The sequence below is a fragment of the Leuciscus leuciscus genome (genome assembly GCF_965113295.1).
Source record: "Leuciscus leuciscus genome assembly, chromosome: 3".
In the NCBI taxonomy this organism is placed as follows: domain Eukaryota; kingdom Metazoa; phylum Chordata; class Actinopteri; order Cypriniformes; family Leuciscidae; genus Leuciscus; species Leuciscus leuciscus.
Genome location: NC_138727.1, coordinates 57,303,696 through 57,309,802, shown reverse-complemented (window position 1 = coordinate 57,309,802; position 6,107 = coordinate 57,303,696). Strand labels below are relative to the sequence as shown.

At 40.1% G+C, this 6,107-nt stretch overlaps 1 protein-coding gene across 1 annotated transcript in view; it reads right to left on the bottom strand.

Moving 5' to 3' along the window:
* The window catches only part of LOC309493654 (B-cell receptor CD22-like), a 265,008-nt gene that overhangs the window by 246,097 nt on the left and 12,804 nt on the right, over window positions 1–6,107 (bottom strand). The gene's annotated exons all lie outside the window — the stretch shown is intronic.

The window sequence follows — 6,107 nt, the reverse complement described above, 5'->3', positions numbered from 1 at the left end:
TTAAAGGGTTAGTTCACCCAAAAATGAAAACTCTGTCAGTAATTACTCACCCTCATGTTGTTCCAACCCCGTAAGACCTTCGTTCATCTTCAGAACACAAATGAAGATATTTTTGATTAAATCTGCGAGCTGGATCACTCCTCCATAGGCTTCTAAGGGCCCTTTCACACCTACCTTGTTTGGTCCGGACTTTCGGACTTTTCAGTTTGTTCCGAATCAAAATTACAGGTGTGAAACCTCCCCCGGACCACGGCCCGGACCAAACAGACGAAATTTGGTCCGACGAAAAGAGGTAGTCTCGGTCCGGATCAAACTGAGCAAAGGTTTGGTTCGTTTCTAGTGTGAAAGCATTTTCTGTGTGGTTCGGACTTTCGGACCATTTACAGGAAGTTCCGGTGGTTCTCGTGTAGTCTAAACAACTGAAGAAGAATATTTATGTGCAGATCTGTCAGTCCTGCGTTTCTTCCAGCTGATTCGCGCGCCCGCACACGCGCGCACACACACACACACACACACACACACACACACACACATTTGTCCTGCCGGCGATGATAAAATGTTTGCACAATGAGGACGTTCATTTGGCGAATTTGAACTAGCCTCGAGTATAGTTGGTGCTGCAGGGAGTAATGCCGTAATAATAACAGTATAGTGGCAACGATATGCGTCTGTTCATTCATTTGAATTGACAACACGCTGACGTCAGACGCATGTCCGTTTACAAACCAATCAATGTTAAGATGCAGCCCATATAGATGATGACGACAGGACTCAAGTACGTCATGAAAAGTTCTTTAGTGCGCTCGCATAATTGCAATGTGAAACCAAACCAAAACTAACCAAATGTATACAATGTATCAAAACATGAACTCTGGTTCGGACCTTGGTGCGGACTTTCAGGTGTGAAAGGGCCCTAAGACACTATAACTTGCTGGCCCAGAAAATGCATTAAAGACATTGTTAATATAGTCCAAGTGACTACAGTGGCTCAACCTTAAGTTTATAAAGCGAGGAGAATACTTTTTGTGCGCAAAAACAAACAAAAATAAAGACTTTATTCCACTTTTCATTTCCTTCTCTCTGGGCCTCGAGTTTTTTCACGTAGTGTTTAAGCGTAGCGCGTCTGTGTTGCACGTCACACACATGACCAGTGTCAGCCAATAGTGAGCCTACGTGGTGACGTGCAACACAGACGTGCTGCGCTTAAACACTACGTGAAAAAACTCGAGGACCACAGAGTCCCCCTTTGCCATTCTTTATTTTTGTGAGCAAAACTCTTTTTTTTTTGCTCAATAATTTATTCTTTTGCAAAACTATGTGGCATTATATAGACTTACAAATGAAGAGAGCAATAGAAACAGTCAAATCAACAATAGGGCAACACTATGCAAATTTCGTAACCAGTCTCAGCTAAACGCAGCACACGTAGCAATGACTTTTTTATATAATAGATAGTAAGTGTTAGAATTATGATCACCAAAATAATGACACAAAAGCAATGCAATGAAAGACAAGTTTTATTCAGCAAACTTGAAATAAATAATGTAAACGTAAATTAAAAAAGAAATGCACCTATTCTGAACCGGACTTTTATTTTGGTGAGATTGATGGTAGCTTTTCTCAGATAAATCACTGGAATGTCTGTGAAATAAACTCTCACAGCAGGACAGGACATGAGGTTGATGCGTTCACGTCCTTGAGACGCAGACGCTGACAAATCCATAACATACTGTAAAAAAAGAGAGCTGTAAATTAACGGTAAAGGGCTGTAAACAGACGTCAACACTGACAAACATTTGGCTTGCTCTGCTCCATAGTGGCACCTTCAGCATCAGCCTATCCCATCATTATATGATACACTGAGTTTCTGCACGCTGATCTTTCTATAGCGCCGCCACAAATGAGAAGCACACAAAGGTACATAGGGCTACAATATGCTCTAAATGTGTAGTCTTTACAGATCCTGAGCACATGCTAAATTAGCGAATCAACATGTTAGCTTGTGCATAGATCATACGACACTGTCTATAAATGTCCCAATCATTAGAAAGGTCATCAGTTATATAATGTCCTAAGTGTTTATCATCATCACATACTTTAAGGACAATACCAGACAGAGAGAAATCAGGAAATTACAGTTTCATGTCTTATACTCCAAACAATCATAATATTATCTTCAGTGCATTATATTTAATGTCAAAGTCTGAGCCACATTGAGAGCAAACCCTCAGTAACTGCTGAAGGCCGGCACTATATGGACAGAAAATCACCAAATTAGCATTGTTAAAACTTTCCCCAAAACAAGTATGACTTGTTTAGAGCCAGAGTTCGACCAACTTCAACCTTAAAGAAGCTTTGTATCCTGTGTATTTGTGTGTGTGTGTGTGTGTGTGTGTGTGTGTGTGTGTAGTATTCCTTTTACACTACAGTATTGGCACCCTGGGGAGACGAAATAACTTGTTCTCGACAAGCTGGCGCCTCGAAACGCAGTCCTGTGACCCAGGAGAGTCACTAAGGCTGCATTTACACTGCTGGTCTTGATGCACAATTCCGATTTGCTGACTATATCCGATTTTTTTGACGACCCGCTTACATCATCTTTTAAAAGTGACCCGTATCCGATATTTGCATTTACACTATACACTGCCAAAACAACCAAATGTAGATGTTCTGGCCCTGAAAATGAAGTAAAACAGCTCTATATGCAATGGATGCAGAAGCAGACAAAATTATTATAGTGATGCGCGGATCGCGGTTATATCCGTGGGGGCTCTGCGCGGATCGGGCGGGTCAAGTAGGCTAATAAAAATAACATTCTGACTAATTTCGGGTGGGTCGCGGTTGGATAGATAAATCATTATTAACGAAAATATTAACTACATTCTCTAAAATATGAGCATGTTCCATTCCAGTTTAAGTTTCAAGGGAGTAAAGCCTGTTTATGCCATTAAGAAAATGAAATTCTGTCAAATAAATTTTGTTTTAAAGAAATGTTCATTTAAAAGCAGTGCTCATTCATCATTGCATTAGATGCGCGCATCAACCATCGCCTCGAGTCCGCTGTTGAAGGTGATGATCATCCATTTATCCTCACGCGTAACCACACATAAGAATAATAACTTTGACCATCGGGTGCGGATACTTCAATCAGAGAAAATTATTGGTGCGGGTGAGAGGCAGGTTGATGACTTGTTTTTGGCTGCGGATTCGGGTGACGTTGGAGCTCATCCGCGCATCTCTAATTATGCAGTGTTTTGCTTTCCGCACTATTTTCAAAGGTCAGCAAAACATTGCTCTCGTAAGGTGTAGAAAAAATTACTCCACTGTGTTGAGCCTTCGACCATCGCGCCTATAATAAGTCATGTGTTCTCAGTTGGTGGTGTCCACCTGAGTTGACGTCACTTTTTTAATGACGTACGACTCGCATTTACTGGGGAATATCCGATTTGTCTGCTTACATGGCACACGCAAATGCACGTATCCGATTCATATCCGATTTATTACCACATATGAGTGAGGCCTGAATCCGATCTGAGAAAATCGGAATCCATGCGGTTTTTTCCTGCTTACACGTTCACCGGTCATATCCGATCTGTGCCACATGAGAGGAAAAAATCGGAATTGGGTCACTTGAACCATGCAGTGTAAATGGGGCCTAACGCTCAGGGTTCTGGTGTCAGCTGTATAATCGATGGAGATATGCTTTATCAGTCCATGTGTGGATATTATAGTATAGTAGTTATTCAGACTGAAGTAAAAATGTAGATATCATGATTGTGTGAGAGTATTATTAGTGTGAAAATGGGAATATACGGCAGAACGTTCTACGAACTCCTGTCTGAGTATTGAAGCTGATTCTGCTGATGAAACTGCAAACTATCTTCAGGAAAACTTTCATCAGTTGACTGCAATTCTGACTCCTGGTCTTCATTCATCATATCTGGTCCTGGTCTTTAACTGTAAATTCCTCTCCCACAACAAGACAACAATAAGACTAAAACTAAAGAAAAATTATGATCTTTTTCTTTGTTGAAGAATGAAGATGACTGATAGTGATTTACAGGTGAGGCTCATCGAGGTTGATGTCAGACGCAGGAGATGTGACCTCTGGTGGCAGTTTGAGGGATTGTTAGGGATGGGCGAGTACAAACTTTGGTATTTTACATTTACATTTATTCATTTAGCTGACAATTTTATCCAAAGCGACTTACAATTGCTATATATGTCAGAGGTCGCACGCCTCTGGAGCAACTAGGGGTTAAGTGTCTTGCTCAGGGACACATTGGTGTCTCACAGTGGATTTGAACCCAGGTCTCTCACACCAAAGGCATATGTCTTATCCATTGCGCCACCACCACTCCTTTTGATCTGACACCAATACTTTTTCTTACAGGTTTAACAATGCCAATGTCAAAACCAGTTATTTCTTAAATTAGTATGTGATTTTTCAAAATTATATTTAGAAAAAAAAAAAAAAAACACTTAAAGGCATATCACACCAACAAACTCCAGCTAAATGTCAGGTGTATTTTGGAGCAAACATGAAAAAAGTATATAAAAAAAAAAAAAAAAAAAAGTGATTCAGAAACCCATGTTTTGTCATTAACAATTTTAATATTGATATTTTTTAATGGAATCAATTCCAAATAAGTAGCTTGTGAGAATCGATATATATCAATACTGCAGGATCTATGAGCCCTTAAGGTTTGTACAAGCATATATGAGATGATTAGCCTGGGTTTCCCCATGCTGCCTTGTGCGCAGCGCGATTTTATTCACTCTGCTAGGCAGCCTGGATTCCATGGACTAGATTTTCGCCTCAGCGAGGGAACCAATCACAGAACGGGGAGGGAGCAGCAAGACGATGACGACGTCTATGCGACACACCGAAGCAGTTTGTTTATATGGATCCAACATGACAGCAGACGCGAAGTTACCTTTCGATGCAGCCTTAGATAGTGTTCTAAGTAGTTTAGAACTTAAGTTTATTTCGTCTTCTTCCTCGTCGAATTTCTGCCGCTCTACATACGTCATCTGGTATAATTGAAACGATTGGCTATGAGGTACGTACAGGCGCATTTGATAGACATTCGTAGCGCCCAATAAACGTCTCTGGGCATTCGTAAACCACGCCTCAAATACGAGAAAATGAACATGTGGTTCCCAGACCACGTCTCAATGAGAAAGAGGTCTGACGTTAGCCAGGCTATGAGATGATCACAAATACAACTTAAAAACTTAAATACATTTAAAGCGAGAGTTACAGGAACACAAAAGACAGAATAACAGAAGCTGATTATATTGAGCACTTTGAGAGCAAAAAAAAAAAAAAAAAAAAACCTTTTCCATTGTGAATGAATTCCATTATCAGAATAAAATGATCAGTTATGATTTAAAAGCAGGAAAATGTTGTAAAATGAGAAATCATAGATTGTTTGCCACAACTGAACACTTTAGGTGTTTTGACTTAATTTTAACATACATGTAGACAATAACAATTCACCAGCTTTTAACTTTCATTTAATTCCACTGTTACATCATGTTTCTTAAACTATACAGAAATAAGTCTCTTGTGACTCATCACTGATGATCCCTGTCAATCATCAGTGGCTCCGCCCACAGAGCTCAGGATTGGTTCATTTGTGCTCCGCCTCTCACTGCAGAATCTTCCTGTTGATCTGAACAAACAATAAGATGAAGAAAGACTGACTGAAGTTCATCAACAACATTATAAAACCTTTCACAAGATACATAAAACAATCACACTATACTGAAGAGAGTTTTATTGATTATATTGAGAAGAGCTGCAGGTTCTGACACTTACTGATGGATTCTCATGTTTAGAAAAGCTCTGAGGATCAAGAGTCTTCAGGAGGTCTGCGATCAACGGTCTGTGTGAAAGAGAGCGAGAGATCGGTCATGTGATCATCTGTGATGGAGTATCTGACTTTGACGTCTCACTTACTGTGAGTGTGTCGTACAGGTCAGAGGTCGTGGACTTGAGCTCAAGAGCTGTATATGTGTCTTCATTGGGATCAGAGATCTACAGGAGAGACAGAAGGTCTTACATCACAAAATATCACAATCACAATAATAAATATACATTT